General features: G+C 40.4%; 1 long non-coding RNA gene across 1 annotated transcript; it reads right to left on the bottom strand.

Annotated features, from left to right (window-relative positions):
- Positions 1 to 6,488: 6,488 nt before the first annotated feature.
- LOC122104793 lies at positions 6,489 to 19,865 on the bottom strand. Its single transcript, XR_006146983.1, has 2 exons — positions 19,779 to 19,865; positions 6,489 to 6,659 (listed from the first exon to the last, which is right to left on the bottom strand). It is a non-coding gene; the product is annotated as an uncharacterized LOC122104793 (long non-coding RNA).
- Between the last annotated feature and the right edge of the window lie 32 nt (positions 19,866 to 19,897).

Here is a 19,897-nt window from a genome sequence, read left to right on the forward strand (position 1 = left end):
TGTTTGTCAGTTATAAAATTGCCACTGACCACCTGCTAGTGGCCCCAGTTAGATCTCAGCCTCAGGCCTTGACTCAGGGGGTTTGAGCATGGGGGAGAACCTGTCAGTCTGAAGGGACGGCCGCTAGGGACTTTTGTCCCTTGCCCCAAGATGACTGGGAATTCTCCTCCACCTGGGAAGGCCCCTGGGTCAACGTTTGCAGGAATCCAAAACAAAACAAAACAAAAAAATCCTCCGGAGGTGAGTAGGGGGTGTTGAGTCCCCTGGTAAGTGAATGGTGATAAAATGTCGCCCCATTCACTGAGACCTTATTTTGTCTTTGTGGCCACTTGTCTGTCTTGTTTACTTCGGTGTGTTTTCTATTCTGTTTCCAGAGGTAGGGAAGTTTAGGGTGAGCATGGCAGGCTCACTCAGCAGACTCTGGATTCAGCTTGCTGAGTGAGAGCAGCACAGAGTTCCGGTAGGGATAAACTGGGGCCCATTAGTCCCCAACTCAGCCTTCAGTTCTTGTCTAGTTCTGTTTTAGAATTGGTACCAGTTTTAAATGTGGATCCTTGGTTTTTGTGTTTATCTGTGTTTTCGTTATTTATTTATTTGAACATCTCTGGGGGAATAAAAGTTCCAGCTGGGCTCGGTCACAGACCTGCTATGCCCACCCTTCCTGTGAGGCATGGAAGGTTACTGGGCTAGTTTGGTTCCCTTCAAGCCTCAGGCTGCATTTTCTCCTTGTGGAGGCTGCCAGCAGGGAGGGTGTAGAAGGCTGTGTGCCTAGTTTGGACTTTTTCAGCTAGTCCTGACAATGTAACAATTTGTAAAGTGCTCTTGTCTAAAATTGGATTTAAAAAATCTGGCCAGTTTAGTTTTAGGTGACCCCCTCCCCCAGCCCTCCTCCAACAGAAGGGATTCAAAAGACTAATTAGTGAATTGCCTTGCTAGACAAACAAGCTCTGGGAAAATAAAGCCCAACAAAGGTACCTAGTTTAAAAGAAATACTGTCTTAAATTTTTGTTTAAAAACTTTAAAAGGTGTACGTACGACTGATTTTGATTTTTGCGCGCTTTAAGATCTGTGTGAGTGTTTTGTGTGTGTCTGTGAACGTGTTCAAAGATAAGAATTGTCAGCATACTATAACAATCGGGTGAGTTTAAATTTAAAAATTCAAAAGGTTATGAGGGTTGGACATTACCAAAAAATTTTTTAAAAAATCTTCACATTGTTTTAAATGGCTTTTTAAAAATTCTTTAACTTGCAAATTAGAAAATCTGGTATTTTAAAAACTAATATTTTAAAATGCATAAGACTGTTTATACTGTAATCAAGTTACCTGGCTTAACAAAAATACATTGGCAGTTTGGGATATAATTCCCTTGGCTAAAATTTGGGGATAAATATTAGGAATTTAAATGTAAAGGTTAGTTTAACACTGTCAAAGATGTTACCTGTTCTGACTGTCTAAAACTGTGTATTTCATTCGAGAACCAAGAGAAGAGACGGGGAAAAACTTAGAAGCCAACAGAAGACCTATCTTTAGGGGTAAGGGGTGAACAAGCAGAAGTGCACTTCAGCTGGTCATACATGGTGGGACAGGCCCTGGGAGGAGTCCACACATGGTGAAAGAGGGCAAGCTGGCACAAACGCAGTTCATCTAACCCTAAAGAGTCGGATTGGGTGTGTGCCCATTCCATAGAAGAGGCTGAGTGGCCCATCTTTCTTCTCTCTTTTCCCTGCAGACAGACACTGAAAACATGATGATTAAAATGAGTGATGTGATGATCTGATTAGTATTGCTAAAACTTCCCCTTGGATATGTTAACATTAAAATTAGGAAGGCCTTAAAAAGAGGGTTAAAAAGTTATTTGTATAATGTGACTTGCTTTTAATGTTTTACAATTAGGATGTTTTTAAAAATCATAAAGACGCTAAGTCTAGTTTTTTGGTTCAGTTATAATGATTGTTATTTTCGCATTAAGAAAAAATTGTCATTTGAGTTTAAAAATCTTAATGTGTGTCTGTTTTAAAACAAGCAGCCAAGAGGCAACGAGTGACACTTGGCCTCAAGATTTCAAGGGATCTTTTCAAAATGCAAATAAAAACTAAGGTATACAATATTAAAAAAAAAAAGATTAGTAGGAGACTTAAAAAAAAATAGGGAATGGATTTTTGGATATAAAGTTTAAAGGTAAAGTTGTTTTTAACATTGGCCTCAATGTGCACAGAGGAAAAATTAGGATTGCCAAAATAATTGCTATTCCAGTTTGCTCTTATAGGTTGTTGTTGTTGTTGTTTTTTTAAGTTTCCAGCAAAGTCCAGAGCAAAGCACAGAGGATTCTTACAAGTTTGTCAGATGTAACTTTGACTCTTAATAAGTTTCAGGTAAGAGCATGCTTAAAAGCTACTTCTATGTTGACCACCTTGTTGCTTTTAATTGGAGTAAGGTGGCCTTTTATAAGACTCATTGATCTGCAAACTGGTTCAAAGCCAGCCCAGACAGAAAAAGGTCCCTGTGAGACTGTCACCTCTACTCAGCCAGCAGAGTGCTGAAAGAGCAAGCAGAGATGCTTTGGGACTCAAAGTGGCAGAGTGCCAGCCTTGAGCTGTAGAGCTGAGGGACAGTGCTCAGGCCCGAGTTCAAGTCCAGCGACCAGCTAATGAGGCATTTATCCCAATGTGGAGAAGACACTCCTGGGACAGTAAGCCACTGCTTGGATGGCAGAAATGTCAGATCCTAGAGTCATTTGTGCGTGGCCCTTCAAAACTGGTCATAGCCGGGAGGTCATGGGAAGAGTTTGAAAGCATGCCTAATGTCCATGACTATCTACCTTGTAAGGGACAGGAACTTGCCAGTCCTCTGTGATAGTAAAAAGCCAATGTTATAAAATGTGGGGGATAGTTTAAATCTCAACCCCTTTGAACTAGGCCCTGAGAGGAGACTCGAGCTGGGACAGCTTCTTTACAGATTTTGTTTTTGTTTTAGGGGTATAGAAAAAAACAAAAACCTTGGCTCCAACCAGCCCAGTTCTTGAAATGAAAAGAATGCCTCTAGGTCCCCCTCCCCTTAACTTAACCCACCTTCATTGTTTTGTTAAAGACTGACCGATTAAACAGGTAGCCAGTAATCCGGCTCATGCTGGCATGCTGACTGGCATGCTGGTGACATCCCGAGTTTACTATAAACTCCACCTTTTCACATGTATATATTAAACTTCACTAAACTCCTTTGTGTATATTTACCTTAAGCCCACTTTACGGTTGAATTTGTGAGTCATTTAAACCCAAAATGATAGGCTGGTTTAAACAGACATTATGTGACAAAGTGTAACCTCACTGGCCACCTGTGTGTGGTCTGGTATGACTGTGCAATCTTTTGGGTGTGTGACAATCTCATTGGTCGCCTACGTGACCAGGCTTCACCTTGTGATTTTTGCCTTTAAAAACCTAAGCATGTGGGCCGCTCGGGGTCGCAGTATCAGCTCCCGAGCTTGTGCTGCGGCCCTGGCCGGTCAGTGTAGGAACCTTCTCAATAAAGTTGCTTCTTTAATATCAACTTTGTTGCGGTGGGCTCTGTCACTCTGGACGACTAGGTGGGCTTGCCTGCCTGAGTAGGGGTCTTCCTACTACACCTTTATGTGCCAAAAGCTCAAATTGACAGCTCTAATTGAGCTGACACTAGTTACATAAAGTTCATCTGCTCAGGAAAAAGTTTGTAAACCTGAGAGTGTGTTTCTATTGATATCTGTCTAAAGGCCTGCAAAGGTGCCGCGCGCTGGTGGCTCACGCCTGTAATCCTAGCTACTCAGAAGGCTGAGATCTGAGGATCGCGGTTCAAAGCCAGCCCGGGCAGGAGAGACCGTGAGACTCCTGTCTCCAATAAACCACCAGAAAACCGGAAGTGGCGCTGTAGCTCAAGTGGTAGAGCTCTCGCCTTGAGCTGAAGAGCTGAGGGACAGCGCCCAGGCCCGGAGTTCAAGCCCCACGACCGACAAAAAAAAAAACAAAACACTAAAGGCCTGCAAAGGTAACTTAGGCATTGTTGGGATCATTAGAGATCACATTCCTAAGCCACCTAGGAAGATGCTTTTGCAAACCAGAGTGCTAAACAAGCTACACTGCTGTAGCCAGAGAAAAGGTCTGTGCAGTTGTCAAAAGTTAAAATATTGTTCTTAATGACATCTAACCCTGATGGCCTCTTTGTAAAATAGGCTAAGGTTATAGGTTCCTGGCTAGGTAAGATCAACGCCCCTGAAGTCAGCTTAAAGAAGTTACAGAAGGTGGACCTTCGCCCTTCTATCCCCTTTTTAAGATCAAGGGTCCAGAGTCAGTTTTGAAAAAATGAGGCAAAATAGATAAAATATTTTTTTTTAAAAGGCATAAAAAATAGTGTTAACAGTTGTCGGTGTGCCAGGTGTGGAGACTGCATCTGTCAGAGATGGTTACAAGACTAAGCCTTCTGAGCCTTCTGTGTCTATTTACAAAAATATCTGGTTAGTAAAAAAAAGTTGTGATTTTGGTAAATTGTCCTGGGCTATTGTTTGAAGATCTTAAAAACCAGCAGGATCAAAGCCTGTCAAACCTATGCAATGTATCCTTAACCAGTCTGTGTAGGAATTTACAGCCCAGCATGAGGTGTGACAGTCCCTTGGAGCCACTGAGAGACCCTGCTGCTGCTGCTGCATACCCTAATGGGTAAAGTTCAATGACTGCCTGACAGCCACCTGGAGGAACTCCTGCCTGATTCCATCACCTGAGTCTGCTTCCTGGTTGACTGCTGCTAAATCTAAGATCTTGTGGGACATTCTTTTGGGTGATATCCAGAAACCCTCTCTTCCCACAGTGGATATTGAGGACAAGGATATCACTGGCTTGCTTGCCTTAGGCACTTCAGTGCATAGTGACTGGAAATCTACTCTATGGTCACAGCCTAGTTTGGCTCTGGTATGGTAATAACCTGAGTGTGTTATCTATGGAGGTAATACTCTTAGCCTTAAAACCTAGCAAGCTTCTGCATCACAGTGGTGCCTTAAGGCTGTTCTAAGATAAAGGTTCCACAAGCCAAGGAAAAATTGGGCAGTTTTAAACTCCAGCCACAAAGATGCTCAAGAAATTGTAAAAAAAAAAAAAAAAAAAAAAAAAAGGTAGTAAAAAAAGCCTTGGGAAAGGAATTGAAAAAATTTAAAAAGTAAGGATTGTCTTTAAGACAAACCTCAGAAAGTTTAAGTATGTAGCAAATGGTATGAGTATGTCTTAAAATTGGAGCTTACAAGTACAGCTGGCATAAAATTAAGTTAACTGTGATACACGGAGTCAGGACTGGTGAAAAAAAAATGTAAGGGGCTCTGGTACTGTTACTTTTGTTACAATCGGACCTTGTACACTCAACAGACTGGTGTCTTTCGTAAAAGAAAAAGATCAGCGCAGTCCGTCTATTAGTTCTGAGATCCAAATACCAAGCATTAAAAACAACTGACACCCCACAAGATAATAAAGAGACACCCTGAATTTTAAGATTAAAATTAGTCCAAAGAAAAAGGAGGGAATGAAAGATTAAAATTTAGAGTTACATTTTACAATTGCTAACTGCTGATTTTGCTTCTGTAAACTTGCTTCCCCTCCCTAAAAATAAGTAAAAAGTTTCAGAGTCCAGATGCCGGCCCTGGGACAAGGTCTGTGGTTAAAGATAAAGAACAAAAGAGTATGTTTTTCTAAGTTCTTGTTTGAAAATTCCCCAAATGGGACCCAAGATAAGGACCATCTGGCAAGTCCAGCAAACTAGGTCAAACGTCAACCAATCACAAGCCTGTAACTATGTGAACTCCCCTCCAGGGTGACCGCTCCCCCTAGATTTGCCCTGAGCCAACCATTTTACAAAGAGTGTTACAAAGTTTCCTGTGTAGCAAAATGATTGCTGGAGTACACAGTGACTTGTAAATGGACCAATCGCGGGGCACCTGGTGTCATATGCTAATCCTGTGGTTTTTGCCTTTAAAAATGCCTGTAACTGCTGCTCGTTTGCACAAACGCTGAATAAATTCCTCTTGCTTGTTGCATCTGCTGGTTTGGAGTCTTGGTTTCTGGGGCGCCTTCCCGCAGACGAAAGTATCCCAGGAGTCTGGGGTCTTTCACCTGCAAATGACTTTATTTTATTCTTTCTACTGGCTGTGTAAAAGTCCATTGTGTAAGAGGTTTTTTTTTGTTTTGTTTTGGGGGGGGGGTCCGGTTGTGCGGCCTGAACTCTGGGCCTGGGCAACTGTCCCTCAGCTCTTCAGCTCAAGGCTAGCGCTCTACCAGTTGAGCCACAGCACCACTTCTGGCTTTTTTCTTTTTTGCTTATGTGGTGCTGAGGAATCAAACCCAGGGCCTCATGCATGCAAGGCAAGTGCTCTACCACTGAGCTACCTTCCCAGCCCCGTAAGAGAGGTTTTTAAACAAGTCTTCTTTTCAAATTGATGGAGTAAAGACAGTTTTTAAGTCACACTTTTTGAGACAAATTGAAAAATAATTCCACATTTATTTAAAGATGATACTAATGTTTTAGCCCAGTTTTCATCACATTGCTAAAACACCTAAGATTTAAAAAAAAAAAAAAACCTTGAGAGGAAAGTTTGACTTCTCACAGTTTTAGACGTTTCAGTCCAGTGTTACTTGATCCATTGTCTTGTCCTCTGCAAAGACAGAGCAGAAAACAAAGAGATGAATGGGCCAGAGTCCCCATGTCCCTTAAAGACCACACCAAAGACGGAACCTCCCCCAACAGATGGCACAACCTAAATTTCTACCACATTGCAATAGTGCCACCTGCTGGAAGCCAAGCCTGAAGCTCATGAGACTGTGGGACACCCCAGCTGAGAAGTTTAACATTCCACCCCTGACTCTAAAGTCCATTCTACCTCACAAGGAACTATTCATTCAGTTCATCACTGAGTCCCCATTTTTCCTTATGCTTAGCGCATGATCAAATTATTAACCATTGAACTATAATAAACTAGTTAATACTACTTATTAGTCATTTATTCAAACCATTAACCTAGTTTGCCCAAATTGTCTTGCTAACTCTACCTGGATTAACCTTAAACCATGATCCTCCTAACTCTACTTCCTACATAGCGAGGATCACAGGCATAGATAACTGGCTGACCCTGATTTCTTTTTTTTTTTTAATGGGACATTAAACACAAAATTAACAAGCAGTATTTACTTGGGCAAATCCAAGTAGCTCTGAAATAGTGACCTTCTTACAGGAGTAGTTTCCCACTCTGTTGGAGCATGTTGTCAAAACACTTGTTCATGGTGACTGTGAAACTTGTTCAGGTTTATGATTAATGAAGAACCATTGCCTTTGAGCTCTGGAAGAAATAGACTAATGAACAGGACTGAATAAAGTTCTCTTGAGCTTTCTGCCAAGGAGCATAGAGAATTCTTGGCAAAGTAAAATACACACACAAACACCACACAAGCACAAACTTTTTTTAAAAAAATCAATTCCAGGACAGATCCACCTGAACTAGATTTTTAGTTCTACATCCATCCACTTCTCAATCTCAACACCACCACTATATTTCAGTGGGGTGTCTGAAGGGTTTGTTTAACAAGCCTTCTATTTGTAATCTCAAAGGCCTGAGAACCTATGGGACCTTCTCTGCTCTGAATAAACAGATTGCATTTGCTGGCTAGTACTCTTTGAAGTGGAAGAGAATAGTTGATTCTGTGTGGTCCTTTTCATAATGGGTCATCACACACACAACATTATGAGGAAGGAGAAACCAATCATCTTCATTATGAATGATTTCCCTGGCGTTCCCTTTGTCTCTCTTCTTTTTTGTTTTGTTTTGTTTTTGTTAGTCGTGGGGCTTGAACTCTGGGCCTGGGCACTGTCCCTTAGCTCTTCAGTTCACAGTGAGCACTCTACCACTTGAGCGACAGCGCCACTTCCAGTTTTCTGGTGGTTTATTGGAATCTCACAAACTTTTTTTTTTTTCATTTTATTATATATTTTTTTGTGAACATACTGTACAGAGGGGTTACAATTACATGGGCAGGATAATGCGTACATTTCTTATCAAGCATTGCAGCCTCCTCCTTTGTTTACCCTTCACATCCCTTCCCAGCCTCCCCCCTCCACCTAATCCTCCCCCCTCCTCTCCCGCGCTCCCCCCCCCCCCCCCGCACCAATGTTGTAAAGCTCGTTTTGGACATGACAACTTGTACTTCTCATTGTTGCAACAGGTCCACCTGTATCCTTAAACAACTGGTTTTTCCCCATCTCCTCCACAAGTTATACTGACATCAAATATAGTGAAAGCAGGGGTTATACTGTGGGGGAGGGACATACAAAGCAACAAAGAGATAAGCTTACAAATGCTTTAGAAACAAATGCATGAAAGAAAAAAACATTTAAATACATATCTAAGGGTTCATTTTCCTAACATCACATTATCTGACCTTTTCCGCTTGACTCATACATATACTAGATATTGCAAATATGGGAAACCATGGGACCTATGTTTCTTTGGGCCTGGCTTACTTCACTTAATATAATTTTTTCCAAGTTTTTCCATTTCCTAACAAATGGGGCAATGTCATTCTTTCTGATGGAGGCATAGAATTCCATTGTGTATATATACCACATTTTCTTGATCCATTCATCTACTGAGGGGCATCTGGGTTGGTTCCATATCTTAGCTATGGTAAATAATGCTGCAATAAACATAGTTGTGCTGGTAGCTTTACTGTGGTCTTGTTTGTAAACATTTGGGTAAATGCCCAAAAGTGGGATTGCTGGGTCATAGGAAGCTCTATGTGAAGTCTTTTGAGGAACCTCCATACTGCTTTCCAAAGTGGTTGAACAAGTTTACATTCCCACCAACAATGAAGTAAGGTTCCCTTCTGTCCACATCCCCTCCAGCATCTGTTGTTGTTAGAGTTCTTGATTTTTGCCATTCTAACTGGAGTGAGGTGGTATCTCAATGTTGTTTTGATTTGCATTTCTTTTATGGCTAGGGATGTTGAGCGTTTCTTCATGTGTCTATTGGCCATCCTTCTTTCTTCTTCAGAGAAGTTTCTCTTTAAGTCTTTAGCCCACTTATTTATTGGGCAGTTGTTTCTTTGAGGATTTGTTGTTGGGGGATTTAATTTTTTGAGTCCCAAGTATATTTTAGATATGAGACCCTTGTCTGTTATATGGCTAGTGAAGATCTTCTCCCAATCCGTGGGCTTTCTATTGATCTTGCTAGCTATGTCCTTTGCCATGCAGAAGCTCTGCAACTTCATGCAATCCCATTTGTCCAACCTTTCTTTGATTTGTTGTGTTTCTGGGTCTCTATTCAGAAAATTTCAGCCTGAGCCAAGGTTTCTCCTATTCCATCCTGTAATGTTTTCAGAGTGTCTGCTTTGACTTCGAGGTCTTTGATCCATTTGATTCTGGTGCAGGGTGATATATAAGGATCTAGCTTTAGTTTTCTACAAGTAGTTAACCAATTTTGCCAGCACCATTTACTGAAGAGGCTGTCTTTCTTCCATTCTATTGTTTTAGCTCCCTTATTGAAGATTAGATGGCTATAGGTCTGTAGGTTCATTTCTGGGTTTTTAATTCTATTCCATTGGTCCTGAGGTCTGTTCTTATGCCAATACCAAGCTGTTTTGATTACTATGGCTTTATAGTAGAGTTTGAAATTTGGTATTGATATTCCTCCAGCAGTGTTCTTTCCATTGAGGAGCGTTTTTGCTATTCGGGGTCTTTTATTGTTCCATATGAATTTTTGGATTGCCTCTTCTATTTCCTTGAAGAATGAGGTTGGAATTTTGATAGGTATCGCGTTGAATTTGTAGATAGCCTTGGGAAGTATTGCCATTTTCACGATGTTAATCTTTCCAATCCAGGAGCATGGGAGGTTTTTGCCATTTTCTAAGTTTTGTTTTGATTTCCTTTTTCAAGATTTTAAAGTTTTCATCATAGAGGTCCTTCACTTCTTTGGTTAAGTTAATTCCTAGGTATTTTATTTTTTGTGGGGCTATTACAAATGGAGTTGCTTTCCTAATTTCAGCCACACTTTTCTCATTGTTGGCATACAGAAAAGCTTGGGGTTAACTTTTTACCCTGCTACTTTGCCAAAGTTTTGAATCAGCTTGAGTAATTTGGGAGTGGAGACTATGGGATTCTTTAAATACAAGATCATGTCATCTGCAAAGAGGGAGAGTTTTATTTCTTCTTTCCCTATTTGGATCCCCTTTATGTCTGCATCTTGTCTTATTGCTGTAGCTAGGCATTCTGATACTAGATTGAAGAGAAGTGGAGAGAGTGGACATCCTTGTCTTGTTCCTGAGTTAAGAGGAAATGGCTTTAGTTTTTCACCATTAAGTATAATGCTGGCTATAGGTTTGTCATATACAGCCTTTATTGTATTGAGGAATGTTCCATGGATTCCTAATTTTTCCAAAACCTTCATCATAAAGGGGTGTTGGATCTTGTCAAATGCTTTTTCTGCATCTATTGAGATAACCATGTGGTTCTTATTCTTGCTCCTGTTGATGTGATGAATAATATTAATTGATTTGCGTATATTGAACCAGCTTTGCATCCCTGAAATGAATCCTGTTTGATCGTGGTGTATGATTTTTTGGATGAATTGTTGAAGTCGATTGGCCAAAATTTTGTTGAGAAGTTTTGCATCAATGTTCATCAAAGAAATGGGTCTATAGTTCTCTTTCTTTGATGAGTCCCTGCCTGGTTTTGGGATGAGGGTTATGATGGCTTCATAGAATGTGTTCGGTAGTGAACTTTCTCTTTCAATTTCATTGAAGAATTGGAGGAGTATTGGTGTGAGCTCTGCTTTGAAGGCCTTGTAAAATTCCGCTGTAAAACCATCTGGTCCTGGACTTTTCTTAGCTGGGAGGTCTCTTATTGCTGTTTCTATTTCAATGCTTGATATGGGCCTGTTAAGATGGTTTAACTCATCTTGGTTTAGTTTTGGCATGTCAATGTTTGCTAGGAAAAGGTCCATTTCTGTCAAGTTCTCAAATTTATTAGCATAAAGTTTTGAGAAGTATTCCCTTATAATGTTCTGAATCTTGGTTGTTTCCATAGTGATGTTTCCATTCTCGTCTCTAAATTCATTTATTTGGGTGTATTCTCTTCTTTTTCTGATAAGATTTGCTAAGGGTCTGTCAATTATGTTAATTTTTTCGAAGAACCAACTCTTTGTTTTGTTGATTCTTTCTATAGTTTTTTTGGATTCTAATTCATTTAATTCTGATTTAATTTTAATTATTTCTTTCCTTCTACTGGATTGGGGTTTATCTTGCTGCTCTTTTTCAAGGAGGTTTAGATGTGTCATTAAATTGTTGGTTTCAGATCTCTCCAATTTGTTGATGTAGGAGCTCAGAGCTATAAACTTGCCTCTGAGTACTGCCTTTGCTGTGTCCCAGAGGAGCTGGTAATTTGTGTGTTCATTTTTGTTGAATAGCATGAACATTTGAATTTTCTTTCTAATCTCTTCCATGACCCACTCGTGATTCAGCAGTGTGTTGTTCAGCCTCCATGTGATACCGGACTTTCTTTGGTGGCTTTTGGTGTTGAGTTCTAATTTTATTCCCTTGTGGTCAGAGAGAATGCAAGGTATAACTTCAATGTTTCTGAATTTAGACAAGTTTGCTTTGTGGCCTAAAATGTGGTCTATTTTAGAAAATGTTCCATGTGCTGCTGAGAAAAACATGTATTCTGATGCTGCTGGGTGAAATGTTCGGTAGATATCTGTTAAATCTAATTGATCTATGCAGCTGTTTAGATCTGCGGTTTCTCTGTTGAGTTTTTGCCAAGTTGATCTATCTAGTGGGGAGAGTGGTGTGTTAAAATCCCCAACAATTAATGTCTTTGGATCTATATGGGATTTGAGGGAAAGTAGTGTTTCTTGGATAAATTTGAGTGCTCCATTGTTTGGCGAATAGATATTTCGAATTGTAATATCCTCCTGAAGGAGAGATCCCTTAATTAGTATGTGGCGACCTTCTTCATCTCTTCTCACAAATTTTAATTTGAAGTCTATTTTATCTGATATTAGGATTGCAACTCCCGCCTGTTTATGGGGGGCGTTTGCTTGGTAGATTTTGTTCCAGCCTTTAACATTGAAAATGTATTTGTTTTTACTGGCAAGATGTGACTCCTGAAGGCAGCAGATAGAAGGGTCTTGTTTTTTAATCCAACTAGACAGTCTATGTCGCTTAATTGGAGAGTTAAATCCGTTAACATTAAGAGATAGGACTGATAGGTATTTGGGAGTTCCTGCCATGTTATCCACTTTCTTGGGGGCTGCAAAAACTGGGTTCTTCCTATGGTTCTTGGATTCTCAGTTTGGGTGCAGTTTCTTGGCCTTTATTGTGGTCTTGTTGGTTTTCTATGTGTAGGATATCTTTAAGAATCTTTTGTAGGGCTGGTTTGGTGGAGATGTATTGTTTCAATTTTTCTTTGCTATGGAAGGTTTTTATTTGGCCTTCAGTTATGAAGGAGAGTTTAGCTGGGTACAGTATTCTTGGTTGATAGTTGTTTGTTTTTAGGGCATGGCATACATCATTCCAGGCTCTTCTTGCTTTGATTGTCTCTGCTGAGAAATCTGAGGTGAGTCTAATTGGTTTCCCATTTTTTTTTTTTTTTTTTGTTGGTCGTGGGGCTTGAACTCTGGGCCTGGGCGCTGTCCCTCAGCTCTTCAGCTCAAGGCGAGCGCTCTACCACTTGAGCTACAGCGCCACTTCCGGTTTTCTGGTGGTTTATTGGAGATAGGAGTCTCACGGTCTCTCCTGCCCAGGCTGGCTTTAAAACGCGATCCTCAGATCTCAGCCTCCTGAGTAGCGAGGATTACAGGCGTGAGCCACCAGCGCCCGGCTCTAATTGGTTTCCCTTTATAGGTGATTAATCTTTTCTCCTTGACAGCTTTAAGGATCTTGGTCTGAGTTGATCCTGTGTGGATTATAATGTGACGGTGGGATGTCCTATTCTGGTCTGGTCTATTTGGGGTTCTAAAAGCTTCTTGTATCTGAATAGGCCTATCTTTTTGCATGTTTGGGAAGTTCTCTGCTAGGATCCTGTTAAACAAATTTCCTAGACCATTAACTTCTGTTTCTAGGTGCTCCTCTACACTCATTATCCTTAGATTAGGCCTCCTGATGGTGTCTTCCAAGTGTTGGATAGATCTATCATATTTCTTGGACTTGTCTTGGATGATTGTATGTTCTTTCTCTATAATATCTAGGCTGTCTTCAATCCCTGAGATTCGATCTTCTGCATGGTCTAACCTGCTGTCAAGACTTTCTACTTTGTTTTTTATCTCTTTTCCTTCTAATTGGTCAGCTTTGATGGCTTCAAATTCTTTGTCGAAGCTTTGTTTTAGACCTTGTATGAACTTCTTTACTTCCTTAATTTGGTGGTCAGTGTTTATTCTCAAATCACTTAGTTGATTGGTTATGGTTTCCTTGGACTCCCATTCCTTCTGTTGGGTTCCATTCAGCATTCCCTTTGTGGTCTCCCTGACTTCCTTCAGCTCTTTGTTAATGGATTCCATGAATGGCTTTAGTGATCTTTGTGTATTCTCTTCCTACTCTCTCAATTCCTGTATTACTCTTTGATTAGCTTCCTCCCATTCATGGGATTCCTGTAGTTCTCTTTGAGTGTTCTCAGCCTGCTCACGCCATTCCTGCCTTTCTCTTTGAGTATTCTCAAGCTGCTCACGCAAATCCTGTATCAGTTTTTGAGTAGTTTCCTCACGCTTATGATATTCCTGTATAAACTTTTGGATTGCCTCCTCTCTCTCCCTATCACGCTCATACAGAGTCCTTTGTATGTTTTCAATCTTTTCATTTATCATGTTTGCCAGCAGTGTTTGTAGAGCTATTTGGGAACTCTCTTCTGGATTATTCATTATCTGTTCTGTCCTCTGATTATCAAGATTGAGAATTGAGATACCTGGATTTGCCATTTTTCTTGTGTTTTTCCAGCTTACTCTGCCTATTTGAGATGAAAATAGCACGTTTTGTGCTAGAACGCTATCTTAAGGCAAGCATCAACCAAAGTCTGAATTTGCACAGTCAATAGTCTACAGATACAATCTAGTTCAACAGATACATCTATTCAACATCAAACAACTATATGTTAATGGGCTACGAACTGCAGAGAAGAATTTGGAAAACCAGAAATTATTAGGGTTAGGGAGAGATGTGGGTAAAAAATAGGAATAGATTGATGTGGGAAGGCACAGGGAGAGTTAACTAAGTCCTAATCTCAAAGCAAGAAATAGGTTGGGTAGGATGAAAGTAGAGGGAGAGAAAAAAAAGAAGAAAGGGAAAGGGAAAAGAAAAGAGACCAGAAAGCCGGGCGCTGGTGGCTCAGGCCTGTAATCCTAGCTACTCGGGAGGCTGAGATCTGAGAATCGTGGTTCAAAGCCAGCCCGGGCAGAAGAGACCATGAGACTCCTATCTCCAATAAACCACCAGAAAACCAGAAGTGGCGCTGTAGCTCAAGTGGTAGAGCGCTCGCCTTGAGCTGAAGAGCTGAGGGACAGCGCCCAGGCCCAGAGTTCAAGCCTCACGGCCAACAAAAAAAAAAAAAAGAAAAAGAAAAGAGACCAGAAAAAATAGAAAAGTAAAAATTAATAATATTATGCAGATTCAAAAACAATCTATTTAGAGAAGAAAGTGAATATATTGAGAGAAGGGGAGGGATATAAAGGATATGTGGAAAAACTTAAAAATAAAAATGCTTAAAATATTATATAGGTATAAAGAGGTAGTACTGCTATTAAGGAATTTAAGTCTCAGAGGTTTTGAATTGAGTAATAAATTTGTGGATTAAGTGTGTACACAATGGGGGATAGGGTCTAATAGTCAACTACGGGTTTATCTGAGGATGTGCAGGACAAGAATTAAGTCACATAAAGAAGAACAAAAGAGAGGAAAAGGTGAAAAGGATAAGAAAGGAAGAAAAAAAGATCAGAAGTTCAGTAGAGCTAAACAAAAAACAAAAAGATAATTAAAAAAGAAAAAAAGAGAAAGAAAACAAAAAAAGAAAGAAAAATGCACACTCACGTATCCCTAAAATAAAAATTATAAGAGGAAAAAAAAGTTACTGGAAAACAATTTTTTTTCAAAAAAGGCAAAAATTAAAGATTTAAAAAAGTTTTAGAAAAGAAAAAAAAATTTTTATATAAGGAGAAGAAGAAGAAGAAAAAGAAGAAGAAGAAGAAGAAGAAGAAGAAGAAGAAGAAGAAGAAGAAGAAGAAGAAGAAGAAGAAGAAGAAGAAGAAGAAGAAGAAGAAGAAGAAGAAGAAGAAGAAGAAGAAGAAGAAGAAGAAGAAGAAGAAGAAGGAAGAAGGAAGAAGGAAGAAAAGTAGAAAAGTTCTTTGATTTTTTTGGGAGGGATGGGAAAAATCCTGTATCTACCTTGTGTCCATAACCAGCCTCTTGGAGACTCTGGTCTGCTTGTGGTCCTGTGGCTTGGTTGGTTTCTTAAGTCAGTTTGTTCGAACAGACAGAAAAATGCTCTGCTTTACCCAGGATTTGGCGATCCTCCTCCCAGGCTAGTTCAATGGGAGGCAGATCTGCTTTGAGTATCACAAAAGAGGGGGATGCAGTGATGAAGCTAGGTTCTGGGTAGAGTTGAGGCCTTTCAACAAACAGTAGCTTTTCTCCGGGGGCTAGTTTGTGAGAAACTCACAGAGCCCAGCCTGAAGCCATTCTCAGGGTTTCTGTTTACTGAATTTCAATTGATTGTCAAGGCTGCTAGAGGGAGGGGCAGCCTCTGGCTCTGATTACCCAGTGAAGAAAGCCACTCCTAGGGCTGGTGCCCGAGCTGGGTGACTTTTCCCTGGGTGGAGCTGAGTCTGGCAGGTCACGCCACTGTTAAATTCTTGTGATCTGCTAAATGACTCGTTTTATTCCAAGGCTTGAGTTGGAGCTAGCAGCTCTGCTGAGCTTTGTCGGTATCCAAGATGGAGATCTCCGGTACTGGGGGGAAGGGGTGGCCTTCCCTCCTCTGCTCCCTGAGGAGTGAGGACGTCAGGCTTCTACTCATGCTGAATCTTGGTTCCTGGGTCGTCTCTGGTCTGCGAACTGCAGGATGAAGATGTCCGCTCCTTGTCGGTTCTTGCTGGTGTTGAGTAGAATCTGCTCGCCCGCTGTGTCTGGTCCCGGACTCTCTGTGGCTCAGGTATGGCTCGCTGCCGCCACTGCTGCCGCCGCCATGACGGCTGCTGGCAAGAGCTCAGATGTGTCTCCTTGCCTGGATTTTCCCTCTCTGGCCTAACTCTCTGTCCTGTGATGGCACACTTGGTGTGATTCTCTGGCTTAGGACTGTTCACTGGAACTCTAAAACTGCTTTCTATGCAAGAGCTTGTTTAGACTCCAGCTTCTCCTCCGCCATCTTCCCGGAACTCTCTGGAATCTCACAAACTTTCCTGCCCAGTGTGGCTTTGAACAGAGATCCTCAGATATCAGCCTCCTGAGTAGCTAGGATTACAGGCCTGAGCTACCAGGGCCCGTCTCCCTTTGTCTCTCTTCTACATTCCACATTACTTCATCGTCATCTTTTTGGTTTTTGTTTTTTTTTTTTTTGGGGGGGGGGTCTGGTCGTGGGGCCTGAACTCTGGGTCTGGGCGCTGTCCCTCAGCTCTTCAGCTCAAGGCTAGCACTCTACCACTTGAGCCACACAGCACCACTTCCAGCTTTTTTTTCTGCTTATGTGGTGCTGAGGAATTGAACCCAGGGCCTCATGCATGGAAGGCAAGCACTCTACCATTGAGCCAACTTCCCAGCCCATGAGGTTATTTTGTTTTGTTTTTTTTCATCGTCGTCGTCTTTTTTTTGTTGTTTTTTTTTTTGTCAAAAGCTAAAGCTTACAGGGTACATAAATTGAGTACCAGAGTATTCAACTTCAACAGAAGCAGAGGACTTCAAGCAGTGTAATTGCTAAGAGCTGAGCAGGCAGAACTAAATTTCAAGTAAGTTTTCTGGAAATTTCTAACCAGAGAGCTGATGACAATGGCATTCGTCTTACACCATCCTGTCTCTTGCTGTCTCTGGAATCCATATGTCTTTGCTTGTAAAAGAGCTGCAGAAATAATCTACCAAACTAATCAATTTGCATTCCCACCAATCTGGACTGAAAAGGAAGCCCAAAATAAAGTTTTGTTGCTGGTAGAAACTAAAATTGTCATGTCACACATCTGCACACATTATTTAATGCCTTTGTCTGCATTATTTTTCTGTTGTTTCACTCCTCATGTAGAACGATTGCTCATTGAATTAAACAGTTTAAAGTTTCTGATAATAACACCATTTTGTGTTTTCAAGAGCTTGTAGCATGTATCTTTTGGTAATCTCAACATCAGGTAATCAATGTTGGTTTTATTGCCCTCTCATAACCCTCTCATTGCTGCCCTTTCCTTGATATCCTCTCATTGAAAATTAGCACATTTAGTCTTCAGGAAAGCTTAAGCAATTACATTCCAGCTTATTATGTAGCTTTAATTTTTAATGACTTCATATGGGTTTTCTTGATCATATGTCTATTTTCTTGGAAACCTTATGTTCTTGCCTTTTGTCTATTTCATCATTGAATTGTAAATACTTTTTAATGTTTATTATGATAGTACCTCATTGCTGAGATCAAATTCCAACTTAGCTACAAATCATCTGACAAAGCCGGAAGTGGTGCTGCAACTCAAGTGGTAGAGCGCTAGCCTTGAGCTGAAGAGCTGAGGGACAGTGCCCAGGCCCAAAGTTCAGACCCCACTACCGACAAAAACAAAAACAAAAACAAATCATCTAAAAAGCAAGCATTTTGTATTATCTCACATGGTTTCTGTGCATTGAGAATTCCTACGAAGCTCTTAGCAGAAGATAGTTATATAAAGGCTTCACTAGTGCCATAGCATTTATTTCCTGCACAAAGCCCTCATTGGCTAGTATATACACAGACCATGAGGATTTCTCCTAAGGGATATACTCAATATAATTATCCATGCAAGGCAGAGACAGAGAGACAGAGGGAGAAAGCTTCTAATATATTAGCCACAGGTGTGTTCATGACCTAAGTTCTAAAGTTTTAAGCCAGCACTTCTACTTTTTGTTAAAAAAAATAATCTGTAAGCTGGGTACCAGTGGCTCACACCTGTAGTCCAAACTAATATGCAGGCTGAGAGTGCACTAATCCTAGTTTGAGGCCAATCTGAGTCAAAAAGTTAATGAGAGTCTATCCCAAAGGTAGCCAGTCAAGTGTCAGGAACATGGCAGATGGCTGACAGACAAAATTCAGTGTATCCTCTGATCAACAGGTGGTTGAGGGCTCACACAGGGAAAGCCAGCTTAAGGGAGGATGCCAGGAAAAGTGGAAGCAGATGGAGTCTTTGGGAAATTTATATATATATATATATATATATATATATATATATACATATTATATATATATAATAACTATACATATAGAAGTCTATTATAACTAATGCATGAATGTAATATTATGTATGCATATATAACCACAGAGATATCCAGCATATAAATACACATACATACAGATTTATGCAAACAATTTATATAGAAGAGTATAATTATTGATGTACTTCTTTCTCACTGCCACAGAAACTCCTTAAAACATGTCTTAGACCAGGCACTGGCCTAAGGCTCACACCTGTAATCCTAGCTACTCAGGAGATTAAGATCTGAGAATCATGGTTCAAAGCCAGCCAGTGCAGGAAAGTACATGAGACTATCATCTCCAACAAACCACCAGAAAACCAGAAGTGGTGCTGTGGCTCAAAGTATCAGAGTGCTAGCCATAGCAAAAGAGCTCAGGAACAACCCCGAGGCCCTGAGTTCAAGTCCCACAACCAACAAAAGCATGTCTTAGCCAGGTTCATACCTGTAATTCTGGTTACTGAGGTTCAGCCTTCTGAGTAGCTAGGGTTACAGGTGTAAGCCTGGCTAGTAGATTGTACTATTCCATCTCCAACAAACCAGCAAAAGGCCAGACTAGAAGTTTTAGAGCACCAGTAGTAAAGAAAAAAGCCAAACAATGCATGAAGCCCTGAGTTCAAGTTGTGGTACCCACATGACACACAAACTCACAAACACACACAGAGTCACAGAGCATTTTCAGCTTACGGCATTTTTCCTACTAGAACAGAAAGATCCTCACAATTCTTATGTAGAAGGAAGAAAAAGTAAACTGTGTGAGGCTGGCACTCAGCTCGCTGTCCATCACAAGCCGCTCTTCACACCCTCAGCAACAGTTTCAGTGGGAATTTTTGCTACAATTCAACCAGCAGCACAAAGTCAGTTATAAACCGGAAAGGAGAAGACCATACCTCACTTCCATTTATTCAACTTGAGATTTTTTTTCCATGGGTTCTTCTGATAAAATTTAGAACTTACCAACAAAATGCTTATTCTAAACTTCCTTGGAGGCATAATTTTTAGAAGATAGTTTAGTCCTCATCAATGTGACTTTTGCTCCCATATTTTATTTTTAGTTCTTCCATTCCATACTGCATTGTACATCATGTATCCTCACAGATATGTGCTATATACACACATATGTATGCATATGTACATATATAAGCCTACTACATATATTTATATAAACCTACACATATTTAAACCTACATATACACATTTGGAATTATAGGTATATATGAACCTACATATATAAACATATAAATATATATAAAAACATACATATACATATTTGTAAATATGGATTTATGTAAGACATTTATAATAGAAGAGTAAGTTAGATATGTACTTACTTCTTACTGATTTAGAAACTCCTTAAATAGAAATTCTCCTTTCCACTGAAGAAAATCCAATCCTTTGTAGCAGTGCTTCTCTGGCTTGTTTTCCTCAAACCTAGAGATCAACGTCCACT

Source organism: Dipodomys spectabilis, unplaced genomic scaffold (genome assembly GCF_019054845.1).
Source record: "Dipodomys spectabilis isolate Male_0828 unplaced genomic scaffold, ASM1905484v1 ptg000030l, whole genome shotgun sequence".
Classification (NCBI taxonomy): domain Eukaryota; kingdom Metazoa; phylum Chordata; class Mammalia; order Rodentia; family Heteromyidae; genus Dipodomys; species Dipodomys spectabilis.